The sequence below is a fragment of the Mustela nigripes genome, chromosome 5 (assembly GCF_022355385.1).
Source record: "Mustela nigripes isolate SB6536 chromosome 5, MUSNIG.SB6536, whole genome shotgun sequence".
Classification (NCBI taxonomy): Eukaryota; Metazoa; Chordata; class Mammalia; order Carnivora; family Mustelidae; genus Mustela; species Mustela nigripes.
Genome location: NC_081561.1, coordinates 140,797,996 through 140,823,391, shown reverse-complemented (window position 1 = coordinate 140,823,391; position 25,396 = coordinate 140,797,996). Strand labels below are relative to the sequence as shown.

Sequence of the window (25,396 nt, the reverse complement as noted above, 5' to 3'; positions counted from 1 at the left end):
ACAAAAAAAAACACCTTTACAACTGACGTGCAAACAAAGTAGATCATGATTTGGGAAGATGACAAACCAACACGTTTATAAATTCCTAAATTCTCAAGGGGCACTAATTTCCAAAATTATCAGGCCACTCTTCTTCAGCTTGCGGTCACTGAGTGATGCTGTCAAATGTCCTTGGGTAATTGCATATAGGTTCACAACTCACACGGAGTACTGAATCCCAATTTAATTCCAGCTCACAGAGGGTTCTCAAATTCACACAGGGCATCTATGTGTGCACCCAAACCACTAAAAATAGGAACAGCTCTTCCTCATAACCTCGGAAATCAGTGGAGTCCATGACCTGCCAATGAAACGACCTGGAGACCCGAACGATATAATGACTGCAAGGATGGCCAATCCACAGATACACCGTTTTTATGGTTTTTTGTTTTTTAAATTTCTTTTAATTCCAGTGTAGTTACCATACAGTGTTATATTAGTTTCAGGTGTACAATATAGTGATTCAACATGATTCAATACTTCCATACGTTACCCTCATACATCTTGAATTAAGTGACCGTGATGCAGGAAGATTCAAATTTACAAACTAGCCAATTTTAGAAAAAAAAAAATTACAGATGGACTTCTGCTAGCAAGCTCTCCCTATGCATTTAAAATATTTTATTCACACTCAAGTTTTTAAGAATATGTCTCCCACATCAAGCTATCCTGCTTGATTAAACTTTGATCACAATTTCTCTGAACTCAATGCGGATAAGAAAATAAGCTATAATTCATTCTACTAAAAAAGACACTTAATTTTAGAAAACGTAATTCCAGAATATATTTAGTAGGTTCATCTCCTGAACTTACAGGATTTTTTAGTAATGGGAGCATCTTTCTGATGGTAGCGTCTTGATTTAGTTTTTAGCTTTACTGTTTCATTTTGCTTTAAATTTTAATGCAAAGCTGAGGTGCTTTTATACTCTGGGTCCTTTCATAACTGTTAACACATTTTGCAAACTGTAGCAGAGAAGTCCTTTCTCTAAACCTCAGTGACCTCGTCAACTGCCCTGTGCCCTCCCACAGCGCACCACAAGTGTCACCATTTTCCAGGACCACTCTCAGTTTTTCCCAGAAATTATGGAACACAGAAAAACCAGTCTCTCTCTAGACACTTGGTTCATAATATGGAAAACCTGAGTGATGGTGGCCATGTCTGCCATAGGAAATAAGGAATAGAGAATGCTGGTCTGTGACAAAAAAAAGAGTAAGTCAAAGGCAGTGAGGGAAGCTAAGAGGGGGAGAGAGAGAAGGAATGAGCCAATAGGACCATATGTGGAACATCCCAGTCTCTGGGTCCTGATCTGAGACCCCCCTGCATCCCTGCTAATACTGCAGTACACAGCTCAGAACACTTTCACTAAGTTCCCTTTTTTGCATAAGTTCACTTAGGTCTCTTCGACTTGTAACCAAGAAACCCCTGATAGAGGGCTCTATCATCCTTTCTGTTGACTGTTTCAAAAAAGGCAAGATAGAAACCTCCAGGTGGGACCCAGAAGGCTCCGAGCCAGGAGGTGACAGGCACTATCCCAGACCCTGCTTCTCCGGCAGGGGTTAAAAACAGGGTTAACTCCAACTGCCCACAATCTCACCAGGCCCCCACAGTTCAGTTCCTGTAGCTAACACAGCAAGTGATGCTGGGTTCAAGGAGAAGTGAGTTGTTCTCTATTCCATATCCTTGCTTTAAAGTATCCATCAGGAGACACAGCGGCTTTTCCGACACCACTGAAAACCACTGTGCCTGGCCGGTAGGGTCTCCCAGGGCAAGGTAGCAAACCAAACCCAGAGACGTGGGCACAGCACCTCTATCCTACCAAGCCAGCTTCCATATGGAAAGGAAGCATATTCCAGCTTAAAATCCAAAGGGACATCACATTAGACAGAGCGTGCTCATTATTTTTTATATACATTTGATACACGGAAAAGAAGAGTTCACAATTTTTTAAGTATGTCAAAGTATTTGCTAAAATTATCACGATGGTCGCACAACAGTAAGAAGGTACTTAATGCCACTGAACGGTACACGTTATAAATGATTAAAATCATAAATTATGTTAACTGTATCTCACTAGAATTTAAACAACAAAATAACGTGACACATTTAAAGAGGTACGGAGACAAACTGAACCCCTCGGCGGCAAAGAGCACGCACAATATTACACGTGAGCAGTGTGAGCAGGGTGTTGCCTTACCATGGGAAATTCAGTGCCGAACTGAGCCCGACTGGACTGGTCAGCCTGGGTGGGCAGAAAAGAGCTGTGGGTCTTCAGGGGCTGGGGGTGGAGACTATTCGACCCAAGTAATAATGAAAAATTGCTACATACAGTCTTATTTTCCCCCACCTCTTAATACCTGATCAGCATGGTCTTAACATTACTAATTCCTAAGTATTTCAACATAAACTCCTCGGAAGCCACTGCTGGTTTCCATCAGCCACAAACAGATGGCAACTCAGAAGAGTCCTGTCCCCATTATGCCAACTTGGCGGGAGGCTCACCTGCCACTACCTGAAACACGGATCCCTCCCACTTGTACACAGAAGGCTCCCAAACACTACTAAAATCCTGCCCGGATGCCCACTGATCAGCATCCTTAAAAGCACGGGGTGGGGGGAAGTCTCATTACAACTCCTCTAATTAATAAACATGGGAGGGACGACATCACATCCTAACATCATTACAGGCACACTGCAGCTTTCCCTGCACTTCCACTCTCCGGTTCAGGCTGCTTCCCCGCCTGCTTACCCTGGGATGGAATCCAGTTTTGCTAATATATCCATATGTATGAGATACAGAGCAGATCCTATTATATCGAACCTGGAGAAAAACCTTCAGAGATGCTAAAAGTTCAATTTCAGATACATTAATGCATCCTTAAAATTTTATTTACGATGAAACCATCTATACTGTTTCCGTAAGCCCAACACAGATTTCTTGGCTGCAATTTTTTAACTTTAATGATTCAAACCCTAAGAGAAGGACATTCATTCACAAATTATGCTTAAATTAAAACACATGAAAGCTGCCTCTCTCTCTCTCTCTCTCTCTCTCTCTCTCTGTGTGTGTGTGTGTGTGTGTGTGTGTATACTGGGAAAGAGGAAGAAAAGAATCTGGATTATTTATTTCTAGGAGATCCCAAGCTGAGACGCTCTTCTGTGCTTTCTGGATGCACCTGCTAATCACCAGGGCCTTAACCACTGACCACTCCTTGCCTCCTCTAATCAAACTTGACCCTTTGGAATGTTAAGCAAAGATTTTCTTCAGCAGGAGCGGCCTAACTTAACTATAGCTCACTGCCCTCCTGCCATATCCTTCAATGTATTTAAACCCTTCAATGGCTCTGCTTTTGCAATAAAATTCAAAATCCTTAAACATGGGATACAAGGCCCAGCATGAAAAGGAAATCTCCCTCACCAAGGCCTCTGCCATTTCCTCAGGGAAGCCATCTCTGACCCTCTGACTAGATCAAATTCTACCTTCATATCCTGTACTTCTCCTTCATGCATAAATGAATCAAGCAAGCAAGCAACCCATCAACCTGGTAGCTACTGCATAAATTAGCATGTCGTTAGGTTCAAGTAACCAATAATCCCAATTCAAATTGCCTTAATCAACAAGGAAACTTAGTTTGCATAACAAGTCAAAAGCAGGATGGTGATAGGCTCTGAGGAGTTTTCTATGCTGTTTTATTGGCTCTGTCCTCTCCAGTACACTGGCTTCATGTTCAAATTGCAGCAAAATGACTGTAACAGTTGTAGGCATCACATCTACACAGTTTTTAGAGGAAAGGGACTAGCTGGTGTTGCCATTTTATGGTTGAAAATTTTCCAGAACCTCCTGGCAGACTTCTCTCACATCTCATTGGCCAGGACCCGACAGATCTCTTGCTCACCCCTCCAGCAATCACCTGGCAGCAAATGGGACCAGCAGGAGGGGCTGAAATACATCAGGATTTATCCTGATAGATCACTTTCTCAGCAGTCACCTGGGGAGAGGGAGGAGGTCTAAACAAAACCCAATCCCATTATGAAGGAAAAAGGGAAGAAAAGTGGTAGACATGCACTCAACAGGTCTGCTGATTTTCCATCTGGCATATATGCTCTGTCCCCAATAGTATGTAAGACTGGCCAACAGCAAACCCCCACCAGCCTGGCCTGCGGCGCACCTTCAAGCTGACAGGACCAGCTCGGAGGGGAGGCCACAGGGCGAGGAAGGGGGTACAGGAAGGGAGGGGTACAGGACTTTCAATCAGCTGGTCTGGTTCAAGCCCCAAGACTTCTGCTTAACAGCTATATGATGACAGGCAAAGCCCTTGGCCTCAGTTTCCTCATAAAATAAGAAAATATGTGCTTGACATAATGTACAAGGTTGCTGTGAAGACCAAATAAAATGGCACAGGGGGACAAGTGCTTTGTGAACTACGTGCTAAGCATATGTGAACGATTATTACTACTTGCAATGTTTGTTTCACAAAACATTGAGAAAATCTCCAGGAAAAAAAAAAGGCTGACTCCTACTTGGCCAAACAGAAGCCAGTACATCCACCAAAGGACATTCTGCTTTAAAAATTATATTCCTATTGGTTACCTGTGGCTTGGCTGGAGGCTTTCCAGTATCATCAACTGATTCTACCAGTTGGGATGGAGTAGAGCAACACCACAGAAACTGGCTACAGAAATCCAAGGTTTATAGAAAACCAAAGCCAATGCCTTCTTTGCTCCTTCACTGATCTCTCCTCCTAAAGCACGCACAGCCGTCATGTTCTCACCGTTTCCTAGATGGACGAGCAGGGCAGGGCAGAAGTGTCTTCCAAGTCAGGAAAAGTTAAGAAAATGTAAGTGTTTTCAGCTAGAAGAAAGGAGACTGACTTGAACGCACAAGCAGAAGCTACTCATTACCCATGAGAAAGCTCAGCCCAACTCACAGGAACCCGCTAGAGCTGCGAAGCCTACAGACAGTACGTGCGAAGGCATGTAAGGCCTCCCCAGCTGAAGCTACTTCTATCAAGCAGAGCAGGCACGAAGCCACCCAGCACGGCTTCCTCCACCTAATCCCAGGCCTGCCCTCTCCACCCCTTACTTCTTTTTTTTTTTTTTTAAGATTTTATTTATATATTTGACAGAGAGAGATCACAAGTAGGCAGAGAGTCAGACGGTGGCGGGGGGGGGGGGGGCAGGCTCCCCGTTGAGCAGAGAGCCCAATGTGAGGCTCGATCCCAGAACTCTGAGATCTAGCCCGAGCTGAAGGCAGAGGCTTAACGACTGAGCCACCAGGGGCCCCATCCTCCCCTTACTTCTGTTCATCTGTCTCCACTTAAGGCCAGGGAAGAGATGGGCAAAGAAGCCACAGAGATTGTCAGAGCTTTCAAAGGAGTTAGACATGCATTTATCTGTGTCAACCACACTGTTCCCATTAGGTACAACACACTTCCTCCAGGCAGTACATCAGAAGACCGGCCGTACCTAGCACCAAGATTCTGAAGGGTGAAAGCAGTGAAATTCTGGGTTTACCTTGATGTCTAGAATATAAAAAAACCTCTTCACCGTAGAGGTGCCTTCCTCTCCTAGACTCATAAATCAGTAACGTATCATGATGTTCACACTCTGGTCCAGGCAAAAGAAGAATGAGGTGACAGGGTGGGAGCAAAGACACCTGAGGGAGTCACCAGGAAGGAGAAAGGGAAGCAGCACAGTCAGTGTGGATAACCGGAGAGGCATCTCCAGGCCCCAGTTCCGTCCGGTCCCACACACTCAACAGTGCCGTGGCCAGGGCGTCTGCTCCCCAGGGCACAGATGTCTCACAAGGCCAGCAATCAAAGATATTCTCCATCTAAATCCCGTCTGTGTGAAAGAACTGGAAACATTCCGCACAAACGTGCTGTGGGCACAGCTACTGCGTGCAGCACCCCACCATTCAGAGCCGCCTCTTTAAAACCCACCCTGCTACATCAGCACGGTGCCCTAGGAGAGGACACTTGCAAAAAAACTGATGAACTCTAAAAGAAGTTGAAAGTTTAGTAAATGATGCACGAGTACCTTAGTTTTGACAAACGTTCTGTAGTTACACAGGATATTAACATTGGAGGAAGCTGGGGGAAAGGCATACAGGAACTCTTCGTACTACCTTTGTACCTTTTCTGTATATCCAAAATCATCCCAAAATAAAAAGCTTATTTTTAAAAGTTATAAATACTTGTCTGCTTAAAAAAAGAGAGAAAAAATAATCTATGGAAAACTTCCTAAGCAAACCATCAAAGTCAAAGCATGGAAAAAAGACCGGTAGACCTGAATACATGGTGAACTTACACTTCTATACATCAAAATACGTCATGAACAGGGAAAGAGTTGAACGGCAACCAACCAACTGGGAAAAGATAACACACACAAAGGAAAGGGGGTTCAGTATCCATAACATAGTAAACTTTTTTAAAAAGATTTTTTTAGGGCCTCCTGGGTGGCTCAGTTGGTTAAGTATCTGCCTTTGGCTCAGGTCATGATCCCAGAGTTCTAAGATCGAGCTAGAGTACATCAGGCTCTCTGCTTCTCCCTCTGCCCGCTGCAACCCCTGCGTGTATGTGTGCGTGCGTGTGCATTTTTTCTCTCTCTCTCTCACTCTCTCTCTGTCAAATAAAATCTTTTAAAAAATAAAAAATAAAAAGATTTATTTATTTTAGAGAGGGCTTGCTGTGCAAGGAGGGGAGGAGCAGAGGCAGAGGGAAGGAGAGAATCTCAAGCTGACTCCGGCTGAGGAGCGCAGAGACCCAGGTTCGATCCTACACAAAGACCATGACCTGAGCTAAGATCAAGAGTGGGAAGCTTAACCAACTGAGCCACCAACACACCCCAGTAAATTTTTTATTTAAAGGAAAAAAAAAATCTACATGCGTAGGTCCTCTATCTGCCACTATTATCTGCACACACACTTCAGGTCTATGACATATCCAAACTCAAACTCAGGGCCTCCATAAACCATAAACCGTATCTCTTCCCACTCTGCCCACCGGCTCCGATTGCCCTGGCCTGGGAGTTCCACTAGAGAAAGCAGAGCTTCCGAGCAGCGTTCCCCAGAGGCAGCTACCTTCTGGTTAATTCATTCAACCAGTCCTAACCAAAGTCTCCTTCTAGAATCCAAAACTCTTTTCCTCTTTATGTGCGGAGTCATGTCAAACTTAGCTACTTGGTGCCCACAGTCATGAAAACAGGTTAAACCACAACCAGAAGTGGGAGCCCTGAACCAACACAAAGGAATACAAAGACCCTACAAGGCAAACCAGACTCAAAACTTCTATCCCAGCCAATCAGGTAGACAGAAAAAGGGAAGCAGGAAAGCCTTTGCCACAGGCGAGCAGTCACTCCCACTTAGATCCTCATGTACTTGAATTTCTAGAGAGATTCGGTCAAAGAAAAAGCATAAATAACTATTCTAAATAACATACAGTTATAATTCTAAATAACACAGTTACATCGAGGGCCACCTGGATGGCTCAGTCCGTGGAATGTCTGACTCTTGATTCCAGCTCAGGTCATGATCTCAGGGTTGCGGGACCAAGCCCACATCAGGCTCCGTGCTGGCCATGGGGCCTGTTTAGGATTCTTTCCCCATCTCCTCTGCCCTTCCCTGCACTCTCCCATTTCTCTCTTTGGAAAAAAAAAAAAAAAAAATCCATTTACAAGTAACTCAGAAGTTTATATTCAAACCAAACTATCTTAGTAATTTACAGGTTGTTCTTTTGTTTTTAAATTTATCAGGGGACTGAGAATTCGAAGAGAGAATAGATAGAATATATACATTCTCAAGGATACATACCCAATCCCCTCAGTGGATGCCTGAAACCACACATAGTTCTGAACCCTATCTATGTTTTGTTTTTCCTGTATACTTACCTGTGATAAAGTTTAATTTATAAATCAGGCACAATAAGAAATCAACATTAATGGTAAAATAGAACAATTGTAACAATGTACTCTAACAAAGTTATATGAATATGATCTCTCTCCCTCTCTCTGGAAATACCCGCTGCTACTCTCCCGCTGCCTGTTGCGATGATGTGAGAGGATCCAGTGCCTACGTGAGGGCGCGAATGACGCCGGCCCTGCGCAGAGCTCTTGGCCACAGTGACCTTCTGGGACTATGTCAGGAGGAGGACCATCTATCTCCAGACTGCAGCTAATGGGGGTAAGAGGAACCACAGAAAGCAAACCCATGCACAAAAGAGGACTACTGTGCTTCTTTCTAGATGTCCCAATACATATGTCATGTATGTTAAGTCAGAGTGAGACTACTAACAATATTAGCCATGTTATTATACTGAAAATTAAGTAAGCAGATAAATCTCAAGCAATGCTGAAGTTCCACATATAAAACAATATAGAGGCCAAGAAACAAAATATTTTTCACACAGAAGAGTGTGACTGTGATTAAAACCACTGGATTAAACATTCAGTGGTTAAAAGTCCGCATCCCAGCGGACTATCTTCACCCAATACCCGCAGGCAGATCTCGACCTCTGTTACCCTTCTTGCATGGAGTTTCCCACTCGATGAGACAGTTCACTTCTCAAAATCATAGTATGTGGTAACAACAGGTAGACACAAAATGAAGAGGAAGGGGTCACACCAAATCCTAACTTCTGGAAGCTTATCCATGATCTAATTTGTGAGTAAGTCCAGTCTCCCCAGCATGCCTCCTTCTCCAGACATTTCACCTTAGGTCCAACTTTCCCACTCATCAGCATCAGAGAGGTCCAATTCAAACCAATTTTGCTAGTCATTAGCAATCCAGTAAAAGGTTTGATAATAACAATAAAATTTAAAAGTTGAAGGAATTGATTTCAATTGACCTCCACACATTAGCAGCATCTCTCACAGGACAGCACTTATCCTACTCCCACAAAAAGTTCTGGCTGTCTCATTGCACCAGAGAAACAAACGGATTCCCCCAAACCAAGCACATGCCATCTTTCTGTGTCACGTGAAAGACAGAGAACTCCACCATCTGAACATGGGCGAAGGACAGCCCGAGAGATGGCACCACTATGACCATAAGTCTGCCGAGCGGACCAGTTACGTGCAACACACAGAAAGCTAAGAAAGGGAAGGCACTGTGACATCCCTGGGCTCTCAGAATTAAAAAAAGATACACCATTCCTGAACCATACAATCAACCCCACGACCCCTCTATTTACTTACAGTAAACTTATTACATTAAATTCATAGAAAGCTGATTTCAAAGCACCTTCCAAACACTATTGCTTCTGTATATGCCTCTGCACGGGAAAGCATTTTTAGGCTAGGAAGGACCCCCGATGGTACTTAATGCTTCTCTAGCACATTCCTTGCACATAAATATACATAAGACACAAATATTATTCACTGTATTTTCATAAAATTTTTCAAAACAACATTAATTTTAATTGATGAAAAACTTAAATCTATTTCACAGAGCAATGAAATTGTGAGGCTTGTTAATGGCAGTAATTACTTAAAATTAAAGGTTGACATAATTAGATAAAACTGAATTATGGTGATAATGTGTGGACTGCATATATCAGCACTTGGCTCTCCCCTGACAACACAGTCCTCGCTGTCACAGCCATTACAATGGTGAGGTGGAGGGAGGTGCAAAAATCAAACACAAACAGGACGCCATAAATCCAAAAAGGCTGGGAACTGATGCTCTAGTAAGCTAGAACAGATAGATTCTGGGCAGCACCCCAATCCCATACTATTTAATTTATTCCCAAGTCCCTTAGAATCAAAGCTGGGGAAGGAGACAAAACAATATGCATGCCACTTTCCTTCTCACTTGTCCCAGTATTCAAAATTATTACTAATGGAATAAGATGCGCAAACTGGGAGGTATCTTCTGCTAAGAATTGTGTTTTTATCCAAGCATTTCAAATTACAGATATCAGAAAATGAGTCCAGAAAAGTTAACTTCCTAGACAGGAAACACAAGACAGGGTTTCTCATTTCACAGGAGAAGAACACCGGAAAAATGAAAAAGATTCAAATTATTTGTAAAGGCTGGAAAAACTCAGTGACTGGAGCTCAAACCACATTCATCTACCTGGTTATGCCCATAATTCAACCTCTTTCAACTCATTCCTCTAAATTAAACATGGGTATCGTTTTTTTGAAGACATTCCTCTCTAATTTGACAAACTTTGACACATAGTTAAATTTTCCGATTATTTAACAATTCCCAACAGTAATAAGTCTGGCTGCCTAAAAATGTCAGCTTTGGTTGACCAGGGTTTTCATTCACAGCATAAGCCTAACTTCTCATGATGCATGTTTTGATATCTAACCGTTGGAGCTCAATCTGTCCATCTGGCTTTATGGCTAAGCGGGTTGTCTGAAGCTTAAGAAGCAGATTATGTGCAAAGATAATCCTGAATATTCTCAGCATATGCTAACATCGCCACTGACCAACTTTCTAGGAATAAGAGAACAGTCGCAGGACTAAGCTCGGCCTGCTGCTCACAGAGCACCTCTGTCACTGTTCAGTCACGATGCTCAGTCCTCAAGTCATGCGTTCCCCCAGGGGAGGTACCATGTGCGCTTAGTAGCTGCACAGGAAGGAAGAGAAGACAGGGAACGACAAATGAGGAACGCAAGGGTCTTCTGCACAAGACTCCTGACGTCCCTGGCGAGAGACGGAAAATTACACACACACACGAATCAGGAGCAACTGCCTCAGAAGTTTAAACGAACCTTCCCTTTGGCACTTGCCAGAAACTGGTAACGGAAACATCCAGCAGGATGAAAGAGCGCAGTGACATCCGTCCGTAACACTTAAGTGGAATCTGAAAACACCGAGGGAACGTTTTTGAAAGTAGATACAAAAGAGCGTTTAGAACCCAATGTTCCAACCATTAACTAGCTGGATCCACAGCTGAGACTTAAAAGTAAAGGTGGAGACTTTTGTCATAAAAATTATTCAATAAAAAAGCCAACTTCAGGGCACCTGGGTGCCTTAGTCCGTAGAGCATGCGACTCTTGATCTGAGTTATGAGTTTGAGTCCCACACTGGGTATAGAGAGCACTTAAAATCTTAAAAAAAAAAAAAAGGCCAATGGCCAACTTCTGGGACTCCCAGGTGGCCAGTAGTCATGATCCCAGAGTCCAGCCCCATGTCAGGCTCCTTGCTCAGCGGGGAGCCCACTTCTCCCTCTCCCTTCACCCCTCCCCCTGCTCCTCTCACTTTCTCTCTCTCTCCCAGATAAATAAATAAAATCTAAAAACAAAACAAAAAAGGCCAACTACTTAGCCTTAACTAGACATGAAAAAGCCAGTACAACAAAAACTCTGAACCTGTGGCTCAAGCCCATTCCAAGCTGGGAGGAGATACCTACGTGTCAAGACTACCAAAAAGAGAGCAGAAATAACCCTAACGACAGACCACCTTATACTATGCATTTCCAAACCTATCACACCCACTAATCTTCATTTTGCAAAAGTAAGAAATTAGTATCTTTTTTTAAAGATTTTATTTATTTATTTGACAGAGCTCACAAGCAGGCAGAGAGGCAGGCAGAGAGAGGTGGAGACAGGCTCCCTGCTGAGCAGAGAGCTGGATTCGGATTCCGGGCTCGATCCCAGGACCCTGAGATCATGACCTGAGCCGAAGGCAGAGGCTTTAACCCACTGAGCCACCCAGGCGCCCCAAGAAATTAATATCTTAAATCGTAGTGTGTGCTTTCTCAGAGCTTTCACACCCATACTGACTCTAATTGTGCTTTTGATTGAAAATAAGTGAGAAAGTTGTTCAAATAAGTCTATATTATCTGCACAGCACCTCTGCACACCTAAAGAATAATTCATTACTCACTACAACCTACCACACCATTACTATTGGAGGCTGTCCATAAATATTACTTTTCTTTTCTTTTTATTTTATTTTATTTTATTTTATTTTCTCAGTGCTTCAAGAGAAACACAACTTTTCAATTCTATTCTTAAAATTCTCTTTTAAGGGTGGGTATCACTGACACCACACACATGCAAGACTTCTATTCCTACTCACTGACATTGGAGAAATATATGTGATCTTGATTTAATCACATTTAAAGGGAAAAACAGCAACAGCCTGTTGCCCCCTGTCCCAGGTATTCCCAACAGCATAACTTTTAAAACCCATAAATAACCAAAAATTTTAATTTCAACCCAATGTTCTCCATGAAAGCAAGAAACCAAACAGAACTGACCCACTGGTATAGGTTCTATCATGCCAAAATGGGATGGTAAAGGGAAAAGAAAGACCAAGTTTATCAGAGTTTGCAGTAATTTATGGAAATGTGGTAATGAATTCAACATTTTTCAGCAAAGACTTTATTTAATGTTAACTAAATATGTACTGGCATTTATCTCCTGTCTTCCTAGAATGTCTTTTCCTTTCTTTAGCTAAAAGCACCCCAACTCTCCTTGTGACTCCTCCTGCATGCCATAAGGTCTTTGTGAAACAACTGAGAACAACCATTCATACACACACACACACACACAAAACAAATTACCCCAACTAGGCCAATCATATGCCCTCTCTCCAGGAAAACTGAATCTTATTATACAAGAATGAAACCAGTTGGGAGAGCCTTAAGACATGGCGACCAACCAGACCATCCAATAGGTGGTTCCCTAAGCGTAGGTCCTCACAGGCCTGGTTCTCAGCATCCAAAGCCTAGTTGTTCAGCACTTTTTAATGCCTATATTTTACGGAAGTGCTATGCTTACAGTCCTGTAACCTGCCTTTTTAAATCAATAATATGTCACACACAGCTTTCCAGACTGAAAACAGTACAGATCCATATCATTGTTCTCAATGGCTCCATGGAACAAAAGTACCACAATCTGTTCAATCAATTCTTTACTCAAAGTCATTTACTATGTAACTGCATACAGTAAGTAGTTCTTTATTATGTATATATATCCTGTGCTAACTTTTTCTACTATATAGTTCTTTAGGATGAATTCCTAATATGGACTTGCTGGACTAAAAGCTATGCAAGGTTTCCATTTCGATACATACCAGCTAGCTATTCAGAATGAGGGCATCAGTTTACATCTCCACTAAAACAGAGCACACGTTTCCCTTCACCTCCCCCAGCACTGGAAATTCCTATCTGCCTTATTCCCCTTCCAGACTAAGACGCCCAAATATTGAGACTACCAAGAGAGGTTACAAAAGAATCTTATTAATATAATACTTTACATATATTACGCTTTACCAAATCATATCACATTTAGTGATAACACGAATAACACTGCCAATACAGGGGTGCCTGGGTGGCTCAGTCCCTGAAGCATCTGCCTTCGGCTCAGGTCACAATCCCAGAGTCCTGGGATCCAGTCTGCTCAGCAAGGGGCCTACTTCTCCCTCTCCCTCTGCCCTTCCAACTCACACTCACTCTCTGTCTCTCTCTAATAAATAAATAAAATCTTTAAAAAAAAAAAGGTATTCCCAATACATTAAAAATGGTGTCTTAGTTCGCTCAGGCTGTCATAACAAAATACCACAGACTGATTGGCTTAAACAACAGAAATTTATTTCACACAGTTCTGAAAACTTGAAGGCCAAGATTTAAATGCCAGCAAGTAGGCTTCATTCTTGAGGCCTCTCCTTCAGTTTGGAGGTAGTTGCCATCTGGCCATGTCTCACATGACCTCGACTTTGGGCCTGACTGGGACAGGGGGCAACAGGCTGTTGCTGTCTCTTCCTACGCATTAATCCTATCATGAGAGCTCCACCCTCGTGACCTCACCTAACTAGCCTACTTCTCAAAGGCAGCATCTCCAAATACCATTACACTGCAGGACAGGGCTTCAACACAGGAATCTGGGGAGGGCACATTCAGTTCATAACAAATGGCATCTTATCACTGCTTTGAATTTCATTTTTTTAATTACTAGTGAAACTGCATATTTTAATATGTTTATTGGTCATTTATTTTTCCTTTTTCCCCTTTGAAAATGGTCTGTTCTGATTCCAAAGCTGGAATAGGAAGGGTACAAGATGAGCCTGGAACATCTCGTGACAGCAGAAGGCAAAGGCGCTACTATACATTATTAGAGGCATGTCTGTCATAAGGATTTGGAGCCAACCTGACTAAGCCTTAGTCACAGATAGGGCAATTTGAGCATCAAAAGGAAGCTAACTGAAATGGACTGAAATGTATCATAAATGCTAAAACAGAGGTGTTCCTAAAGATAACTCCAAAAAAAGAGAGAGAGAGAGAAACCCTCATCTGTCACCACTGGAGGATGCTAGGGAAGTAACACATGATTCTGTTAAGTGGTAAATAAAGGGAAACAGACACTTTCCCCACCCCTCCTATACAATCTATACCTCAGGGTGCGCCCTATACATCCTTCCATGCAGCAAAATATGCCACATTACAACATCAGCTGGGAAATAGAAACATCATCTGCGTCAACCGCAGATTTGAAAAAGGCGTGCCCTATGTCACAATCCACATGCAAGGGGAACCACAGGACCCCGCAAGGTCATAACATACATATTAGCTTTCCCCTTCATAATCTTTTATTTTTTAAAGGTACTGCGCACTAAATAACCAACTTTTCTGTTTTAACACAGGTATCTACAATTGCCAGTGACAAGATCCCGATAATCATGAGGTTACCATGATTATTAACATTCAGTATAAGATTTAGAATGTTTATAAACAAAATGTGGTGTACACATGTGTATGTGGCACATACATACACTAATGGAACATTTATTAATCAGCCTTAAAAGGGACAGAAATTCTGACACAAGCTACAGGATAAATGAACCCTGAAGACATGCTAAGTGAGGTAAGCCAGTCACGGAAGGACGAATACTGTATGACTGCACTTATCTGAGGGGCCCAAAGTAGCTGAACTCCTAAAAAAGTGGAAAAGAAAAGTGATTGCCAGGGCAGAGGCAGGAGGGAATGAGAACCCTCATTTGTTTAACAGGTACGAAGTTTCAGTGCAGGAAGACGAAAAGTTCTGGCCGTGGATGGCAGGGACAGGGGCACAGCAATGGGAAAGTACTAATGCCACCAAACTGTTAAGATGATAAATTTATTATTTTTTTTAAGACTTTATTTGACAGAGAGAGAGGGAGCGCACAAGCAGGGGGAGTGTAAGGCAGAGGAAGAAGCAGTCTCTCCAGAGCCCCAAGCGGGGCTCGATCCCAGGACCCCCAGATCATGGCCTGAGCCGAAGACAGACGCTTAATCCACTGAGCCACGCAGGTGTCCCAAAAGGATAAATTTCATATGTATATTTTGCCACAGAAAAAAACAGTACATTTGGTATGTTAAAATTTAGTAACCGCATTAACATTATCCCAGCCAAATTAAAAGCAATTTTACATTCTAATTACATATTCCCTGCTGTCTCAGCAGTCTTACTAAGTGCAAGTGAACAACTTCAGGAAGGTAATACCGAAACCGCTTCACAGAGTCCTAAACAGAAGCCAATGCAATAACTAAATCAAAGTATTTCGTAACAGAAGTTTTACTCAATTTTTAATGAATTTTTAGGAATCACATGCATCACTGGCCCACTCAATCTCTCTTCAATCTCCACACGCAGAAAAGAACAGGGAGCCTCCAACTGACACTGTAAATGCAGTGGAACAGATGAAAAACGATGTCCTAGCGCATGTGGTAGGCACTCAGTCAACATTCCTGACTTCCGGTATTCAGTGAATCTGCAGTAAAACCGAAAAGAAAACCTGGGCTTCCCCTTAAGCTAGCTAGTGAGAAGGCGAACATTCCATGGGAAGGAAGGCTGCTGTCTCTTTACCAGTCTTCCATTACTTGGGATCTCGGCATTAAGGCTGAATCAAGTTTCACGTACCATGTATCTTTCCATAGGTCAAAGTTTTTCTGTTGTTGTTGCTGTTTTTCAATTCAGAGTTTTGGTGGGAAAAGTGTGTGAATAACTAAATTGCCATACTTACAGCTCCATATGAAAACAGAAAGTTCAATATGACACACACATCCTCTCTAAATGAGAAAACACATTATTATTCTTTCTCAGGCCCAGAAAGCCATGCTGGCTTTCCACTCTTGTCCCCTGCCTGAGAGCTCCACTGTGTTAGAAATTTTCCCTGAATGAGTCTATCTAACTCAGGTCTACATACTTTTTTTTTTTTTTTTTTAGGTCTACATACTTCTAACTCTAGAGGTCAACCACATGAAGATCCTGCTACTTTCACCGCCCTTACTAAAACAGAGCACTTAAAACTCTTAAAATTTCCATCTTCAAATAACTCTTTCCTACAAATTAAGTATTGTTCTTGAAATTGAGGAACTAAACACTGGATTTGGCTTTTCACATTTGATTCACAGGTTCACTTCCACGACAGTAAACAAGACGCAAGGGGGACGCCTGAGGTCCTCCCAGTCTGAATGTGGCTATCATTACACAATGTTGAGATCAGCTTCCAAAATGCCCCACCAGGCAGCTAGGACGCTGGGCGGCTGCTCCCTGGATCGCAGTGTGGCTCTGTGCAAGGTGCCCTGTCACCACGCATCCATCACAACCTCAAACCCCAGCTATCTGATGCTGCCGGGCCTGCTGAGGAGCCCTCTCCAGGACCACAGCACTGTTCCCAGTGGCCCTGAGGGCAACAGCTCAAGTCCAGCGAACAAGAAACGGAAACCCAAGACAGAGGCAGAAAGAAAGAAACCCCCGCAAAGGTAGATTTTTACATTCTTCGAAACCTTAGATATGATTTTTCTCTGCACTTTTTCAAAAACCTGCCTAGTAGGCGTCCTTAGGGCGCTGCCGAACTGCAAAATACAAACAGGAGAGCCCCCAAACCCAGAAATCTAGGAAACAGCTCCCTGCAAGGGAAGCTGATTGTCCCCAAGAAGAGAAGTGTTAGAAGACTTTCTGATCACCACAGCAATTTAGCAGGTAAGTCACATCCATCCCCGGTGGGACTGTGTCACCCTCATTTCCTTCCACAAAGCTAGATGGCCCTCACCTTTCCAACCTTGAAGTGGTGTGACAGGAGAAAGCAGACACCTCTCCCCGCCAATTGCCCAAGCGGGTCAAACTTTGGAACCAGCATCATACACTTTGTTTTTAAGCGCAGGGAAAAGAGGAAGGGTTGGTATTCTGAGCGGAATCTCCGTGATTTGCCAGAGGAAAAAGCACAGACCAGACAGCAGAAGCGCCAGCATTTCCATGCAGCTGCCACGACAGGTGACCGGGCCGCTTTGCAGACACCCCGCTCGCTCGGGGGGTTTCACCGAGGTGGAGCGGGAAGGAGAAGGAGGGAGGGAGACAGACTGGAGGACGAGAAGGTGGGCAGAGGCAGGGAGGGAAATCCACTCCATCCCGACGTTGGGGAGGAAGAGGAGGAGCACAGCCCCGGTCTCCCCGGGGAAACCGTGTTAAGGGATTTTCTCTCTCCACAATTAAGAAAAAAAAAATGGCTCCAAGCCAAACGCCTCCTGATTTACACACACACACACGCACACCAAGCTCTATTTCGCCCCATTTTCTTGTACGCTGAAACAAAAGGCTAAAACAGCAGAACAGCAGCCAGCGCCGCCCGGAGCCCGGGCTCCGCCACCCTCGCCCACCGCGCCCTCGGGAGAGCCCACCCAAGGCGGCCCGCCCGCCCCCCGCCCGGGGACCGGCCCTCCCGCCGAGCCCCCGCGCTGCCGCCCTCCCGGCCCGGCGCCGCCCGCCGCGCCCCCCGCCCGCGCGTGCACAGGGGCCTGGCCGGAGCCGGGGGCCCGGCGCCCACCTCGAGGGACCGGCGCCCGGCCGGGGCTCGGGAGGGCGCTCCCGGCGGCGCCGGGGCCCGCCGCCTCCCCGCCCGGGAGGGCGGCAGCGCCCGGCCCCGGACGCCCGTGACAGCGGCTCCGCGCCCGCCTCACCTCCTAGCGCCCGTGGCGGCGGCCCCGCGCTCCTCCGCGCCTCTCCGCCTCCGCCTCCAGCAGCCCCGCGCCGCCGCCACAGCCGCCGCCTCCGCCGCCGCCCCCCGGCCCCCCCCCCCCCCCCCCCGCCGCGTCTCGGCCGAGTCTCCGCCTCCCTCGGCCGTCGCCGCCGCTGGGCCCGGCTCCGCGCCACGTGACCGCGCCACGTGACCCGGCGCGGCTGGCAGGCGCCTCCCCAGCCGGCCTCGAGCCCTCTCGCGCTGGGGACCCGCGCCCCAGCGGTTGACGCCCGACCCCGCCCCCCGGGCCGGGCTGGGCACCCTCCCCACCCCCACCCTGCCGCCCTCACCTGGCGCTCTGCCCCCCAGCCCGAGCCGCCGCCTCGCCGGCCACCTGCTCGCACTCACGAAACCGCCAACTCCACAGACCCGCCGGCCCGGCGCGCTCACACGAGCACACACTCACGCGTGCACACACGCACACGGGCACACACCGGCTCTCACAAGCGCGCGCACTCACGGGCACACACCATACTCACGCGCGTGCACACGCACAACTCGCAGCCCTCGCCTTGCAGGGTTACTTCCCAGCCTGTGACAACCATGAAAATGGTTGAAGTAGTCCAGCCTGGGAACACCGAACTTGAGCAGTCCTTCCCACGGGTCCTGTCAGGATGTGCGCGCGGGCCCAACTTCATTTGAGCCGGAAGTGGACATCACATTTTGTCGTAAGCCGAAAGCCGCGAGACAGCGCAGATTTGCTCGGGCTGTGAATCAGGGCAGCGAGCTTCCCATGAAGACAGTCATTCAAGTGTCTGTGATGGTGATCTCAGACCTCGGTGTCTCTCTCTCTGTTGGTCTCCTAGAGAAAAGCCTGGGGTCCGTCGTTTTACCATCAGAGAAAAAGAATTCACAGTTTTGCTCCCCTATTAAATTGATGTCCTGCTAGGAACGGAAACTTTATGCATCCATCCTTCCTTTTCCGTATATACGAAGAAATAACAACGCTGATTGTGATTATTCACATACCTGCACTTTAAAAAAAGAATAGACAAGATCAGGGGCGGCTGGGTGGCTCAGTTGGTGAAGCCTGCCACACTTGATCTCGGTTCACGTCTTGATCTCGGTTCACGTCTCCATCTCAGCATCGTGAGTTCAGTCCCCCTGTTGGGCTCCAGGCTGGGCTGGGCTTGGAGCCTGCTCAAAATAATAATAATTATTATTATTATTATTATTAATTTTAAAAATATGATCGGCATCCTTTCTAGCTGAAGGCATAAATGTCCTATGTAGTTAAGTACAGCAGCCACTCTTTGCATGTGTTCTGCACTTTCTTCTATTTTGCCTATTTGCCAAATCTTTGAGTCAGCTTCAGTTTTAAGAATTCCTGCTTCTGTGAATTTCTGATTCAGAAAAAAAGGGGAGGGGGGAGTCGGACAAGGCGTCCTGAAATTCCATGCCTATGATTTTGCAAATGTTGGAAAGTGCTACCTAGACTACTTCTAATTTTATAAAAGTTAATTTTTAAATGATAATATTTGCCTCCATGTATGTGCATAATATAAAACATTTAATAGAAGTATCAGCATTATTGGGTAATATTTTATAAGCAGTCTTATTTAGGTCTTAGAGTACCTTAAACATAAAAGATAGCCTTCACTCAAGGTAATGACCATTATGCTTCAAATGACAATTCAATATTACACCTAACATTGTGGAAAAACTAAAGGAATTATCTAGGATGGTCCTTCCCACAAAATAATCAACTTCTAAATAGAATTACTTTAAAACATATACATAACGTGTTTTTTAAAGTCTCTTTTTCTCTCTCACACACACACACTAATGGGATCAGCAAGCAGGGCCTGGAACAAATCATGAAAAATCTGATCCTTACTGTCAGACTTGTAAAAGTTAGCAGCAGAAGGAATTAAAGATGAAAATATGCAGTTGAAGAACTTCCTTGACCTAACGAACGCCATCTACAAAACAGTATAAATATGATGTAATGGGTACCGTCAGGAGGCAGCAGTACTTTCTTCAGCAAAATGAAAAAGCATTAACCTTGAATCCACTCTCCCAAAACCATGGTTTTCCCTAGGGCCCACATGTATAAACTCTTTTATCCAAGCTCTGTTGGGCATGTGTACAGCCAACTCTCTGCAAAACTGTAAAAGCCCTCAAGTTTATTTTCTGACACTGTGGGCTTCCCACAGTGTCCGGGGCTACATGAATGGTCTTGGGAGCAAGGGTCTTCATTGAAGTCTTGCTTCTACTGCTTATGAACAAGTGACAACCAGAACAACATGTCTGACGCTATTTCCTTAACCATACGTCCAAACAAGAATTTCTACCTCACAGGGCTGTTGGAAGAATTAAATGGAACAATTTATGTAAAGTGCTTAACATAGTGCTGTATGCATAAGAGGTACCCAATCAAAAATAGATCAGGTTTATTAAATGCTTACCACAGGACAAATGCTGGGCACTTGTGCAGGCGAGGAGTGGCAGAGGGAGAGGGAGAAGCAGGCTCCCCGCTGAGTGGGGAGCCTGATTCAGGAGCTCCATGTGGGTCCTGATGCAGGGCTTGATCCCAGGACACGCTATCGTGACCTGAGCCAAAGGCAGACACTTAATCAACTGAGCCACCCAAGCATCCCTGCATTTTGAGCTTTTTAAAAAAAGTTTTAAATTATGAAACGAAAGTGATTGCTTCTTGTTTAGAAACCTGAGGCAACTGGGAACCATTTGAAAGGAGATTGGTGATAAGAACCCTTCTACCTGGGATGCCTGGGTGGCTCACTTGGTTAAGCCTCTACCTTTGGCTCAGGTCACAGTCCCAGGGTCCCGGGATTGAGCCCTGCATTGGGCTCCTTGCTCAGGGGGAAACTTGCTTCTCCCTCTACCACTCTCCCTGCTTGTGTTCCCTCTCTTGCTGTGTCTCTGTCAAATAAATAAATAAAACCATTAAAAAAAAAAAAAAAAAGAACCCTTCCACTAGTCTTTGAGATCCCGCTGGGTCAACAATTCCCATTTTGTTGTGTTTCTTGTGTGTTTCATTGTGTTTGTATTTGTTGTGTTTAAATAGTAGAAGGTATTCATGATTTGACTCTGTTAACTGCTGTCCTTTACCTCTAGGTTCGAGCTTGAGAAAAACTTCTTACTACCCTGCTCAAGCTTCCAAAAGTTCTGAGAAATACACCAAAAGTTCTGAGAAATACATGACCTTTCTTTAAAAGTTCTGCGATCCTTACATCTGCCTTGGGTCACGCGATAAGCTCCAATGCTATCTGAGAAGCATCTCTCTAACATTATGACAACCTCGTTGTGACATAAATATTTTACACTCAAAATTCAGCTGTGCACCTATGAAGGAGAGTGGGGCTAGCACAGCCTCTGAGCCCCACTGGGCTACTATAAGCAGAGCCCGAAAGTCACAACCGGGGGCCTGGGTTGGTCTCTGCCCTTCTCTGCACGCCTCCTGCAAAGACATTCAGATACTGACAATCCCAAACTCTTCTCATTAGAGACCTCTTTCCTGCCCTCTTTCCTGCCTCCCTATCCCCCAGAATCTGGTCACATTTTCCCTCCCTCCCTCCGGGCCACAACATAATTCATAAGTTTCTACTGGCTCAAGCCCTTCAACCACCAAGACACTCGGCACAGGGATTAGGAAAGTGGATCCTGGATACAGAGAGCCAGAAAGTGTCCATGGCAAAGGAGCTAGAACCTTCAGAGAATAAGATCAAGCCTTTTGTCTTCTAATATATCCTGAGAACCAAAAATGCCAGAGGCAGTTAGGCTTCATTATGGAAACACAGCGGTCAGAATAAGGAAGGAAGTGCCCGTGGTGCCCACTCTAGTTAGGATAGCTAACCGCATCCAGACCGTTTCCCTCAGGTCTAGTGACTACCACTGTCACGTTTTAAGAAGGACATTGATAAGTTGCAGCTAACCTGTGAAGGGTGACAACCATGGGGGGCGAGGGGACCCTAGAAGCTCTATTATGATGTTACCCAGTTTTATAAATAGCTGTTGAAGAAAATAAGAAAGTTTAACCTGAAGAAAACAAAACAAAGCAAAACAAAACCCCCAGAAGACGATGCTGGTGAACTTTGTATGTTTTTAAATTCCTTTTAAAATTTTTATTAAGCTCCTTACTTTGGACTAAACACATTCCAAATCAAGAGCTAGCGTGTGTGGGTTTACAGGAGGGGGATTTGGTTTGGATAAGGGAGGGCCTTGTCCTAGGGTGGTCCTTCGGGGGAGTGGTAGCCTTGTAAAGTGGCTTTGAGCGCCCGGGGCCTCTCTGTTCATCTGGTGAGCCTCGCTGGACACAAGGAAGTGACTGCGCCGGCCCCCTCCCTGCGGAGGAGAACCTCTCCTCAGCTACTGCTGTCCTCGCCCCCCTCAGGCCACGTGCCTCCTGGGCAAAGGTAACCCCAGGGCCACTGTCTAGGACCAAAAGTATTTCTCTACTCACTCTGCAAAAGAATAAAGGGAAACCTGCTCCTCCTATCTCGGTTTTGGTTTTGGTTTCTTTGCTTCAACCACCGCGTGGAAGACCAGAGTAAGAACTTCCAAAGATCACACGAGCTCCCTGGGGCTGGGTGTATGGTTTGGAGCACCTCTTGGTGCCTGGGGGGGCGTGGGGCCCCCTCCATCTCCCGCCTCCTTTCCTCCCACTCTACAGCGCAGAGCGGGTGTTGTCACTGATGGTCCTTTTCACCTCCCAAATTCTCTTAGTTCTTTGAGTGAAATCCACTGCTAGGAATAGAAAGGGCCCTTTCCCTGCGCTTCTCTATAGTTTGGAATATTGGTAGCGACCTCGATAAGTCACCTAACAGGACCAGTGTTGAGGTGTTTCTCTATTTTGGAGGAATCTACCATGAATTTTCTGAGAATGTAAGGACAGCCAACGCCGTTGGTTGTACCAACAGCCTTCTCCCCTTTTGTGTGTTACCGAACCCCAATTTGTTAAGCTATCCCTGCCCTCCACATCCCAGCGTGTTCCGGGAAGCCTGGGCATCCCCCCCTTACCTCCCTGACTGGTCCAAGTCCGGGTCTCACAACAGGAGCCCTACGGTGACAAGCAGCAGCACCCCTACAAGGGAATTGCTAGAAATGCACATTCTTAGGTTCCACCCCCAAATTCTCGAATCACAAACCCTGGTGTTGGGAGCTTAGCGATCTGTTTTAACAGATTCTGATGCACACGAAAGAATCCTTGGCATAAGCCAGTCCTGCCCATTTGATTCTCTTCCCTTAGAAATAGGCAAGTGATCCCGCGCTGGTTAATTCATCACAAGGGGGAAGTTGGGGGGGGGGGGGGCCTTTGGGGAACAGCTTCTTAGCTCTTAAAAAAAATATAAGGACCCCCCATTTTCAGGGAACCTGTGGGATCTGTTTTCATAATAATACCAAGATGTCATTTGCATGTGCACCCACATTACCCTGGTCTTTTCCAGAGGTTGCACATCGTGGGGTATCCCCACCGATGGCGTGCAGAAGCAGATATGAGAACCCACCTGCTCTCTGTTGAGCCAGACATTACAGAGCCTTATAACATATGTAAAACAATTCCACTCTTCTCACTACATTTGTTTTAGATAACAGTGTTCTTGTTTTTTTTTTTTTCATAAAAATGGTGATTTATGTTAACACATAAAGGTTTATTTGTATTATAAATAAATTGATAAATATGCTTCCATTTTCTCAGTTCTAATTTATAAAATTGGTAAACATCAATACAACCCACATTAAAAAAAAAAAAAAAAGACAAACTTTCTGAGGTCCTTTAAGTTTTAAGAGTGTTAAGGGAAGAAGTCCTAAGGAAGTCTGAGCGGGGCTTCTCCCCAGGACACGGTGGCAGCTGGGGCTTGTTGCTGCCATCTTGTGACCATGGGAGGTACCACCCACACAGCCAGGAGGGTGGGGCCCGGAGAACCAGTTTCTGAGGTCCCTCTGACCCTCTGAAGACCCAACCTTGGCGTGAATCCTACGCACCTTCACTGTTTGGAAGCTTCGTATTCTCTGAGATGAGAAGTCCTCTTTCCGCTTCAGCAGTGTCAAGTCGAGTTTCTTCTTAGAAGCTGAAAAATCTTCCCAACCATTGTAATTTACATTTAGCTCTGAGCGACTTTTTACATTTGTTTGGTTTGTTTCCATAAAAAAGATTTGAGATTCAGGTAAAGGAAGTTAACAGAAATCATCAGCTCTCTAAAAACAGAGACCAAAACCCAGGAAAAACATAATGAAAATATATTGGAACCAACAAACATTTAGGAAAGTAAACCTTTGATTAAGACTGTGCTTAGGGTCACCTGGGTGGCTCAGTGAGTTAAAGCCTCTGCCTTTGGCTCAGGTCATGATCTTGGGGTCCTGGGATTGAGCCCTGCATCAGGCTCTCTGCTCAGGAGGGAGTCTGCATCCCCCTCTCTCTCTCTGCCTGCCTCTCTGCCTACTTGTGATCTCTGTCTATCAAATAAATAAATAAATCTTAAAAAAAAAAAAAAGACTGTGTGCTTAAATTTTGGAATTCCTATTTCCTTTAAGATTTTATTGAGAGAGAGAGCACGTGTTGGGGGAGGTTAGAGGGAGAAAGAGAGAATCTCAAGCAGACTCCACCCGGAGCACAAAGCCCAACGCAGGGCTTGATGTCACAACCCTGAGATCATGACCTGAGCCAAAATCAAGAGTAGAAAGCTTAACTGACAGAGCCACCCATGGACCCCTATAATTCCAATTTTGTGCACAAGTTAATTTTATGCTAATTTCTATGTAATGTTAATGCTAGCCATTTTTAGTTTAACTCAGTAAAAAGCTTAGATTTTTTTAGCTGCAAGTTCTGAGAATCACAGCCTGATGAAAGTGATGTTTACCAGTAGGACCAACCAGGACAGTAGGACCAGCATTGCTCCAAAGAGAATCACTGTTTAGAAACTTAGTAACTTTTGTTACATATATTTAAAAAAATAAATAAATAAAAAACCAACAGGTAGAGGGAGACCATCTCTGGAAGACTTAAGTATTAAGCACTATTTAAGAATAGGACTACAGGGGTGTCTTCGGCTGTAGGGTGAAGGGTGGCTGTAGGGTGGCTTCGGCTGGGACAATGTTTCCTAGCCTCCTCCCCTCCTTGCTCCAATGCTCACCAGCAGCACAAGAGAAGTCACAAGGGCTGCTTCTGGTCAAGGCATTTAAATGAATGTGCTTTGCCATCCTCTGTGGGCTAGAGGCAAAGAGCCCGGGGCCGCAGGAAACAAAGCCACCAGACTTAAAGGGCCTGGATTTCTGAATCAGTCCTGATGGGGAGCTGACTGCCAGACAGAAATGCCTCCGTGAGGCTGCTAAAGGCTACAAAACGAGTTTCATCCTGGTAAACCTCCGAAAAATGCAGCTCATGTGAACTTAGATGCTAAGCTATTTTAAAGCGTTGAAGCTCTAAGGAGGCATCAGAAAAGTTTTTG

At 45.0% G+C, this 25,396-nt stretch overlaps 1 protein-coding gene across 1 annotated transcript in view; it reads right to left on the bottom strand.

The window, feature by feature from the left end:
• Positions 1 to 18,018, bottom strand: part of TULP4 (TUB like protein 4) — a 224,868-nt gene extending 206,850 nt beyond the window's left edge. The window contains exon 1 of the mRNA XM_059401351.1: positions 17,929 to 18,018. The gene's annotated coding sequence lies outside the window, so the exon portion shown is untranslated. The remainder of the gene's footprint in view (positions 1 to 17,928) is intronic.
• Positions 18,019 to 25,396: the final 7,378 nt, after the last annotated feature.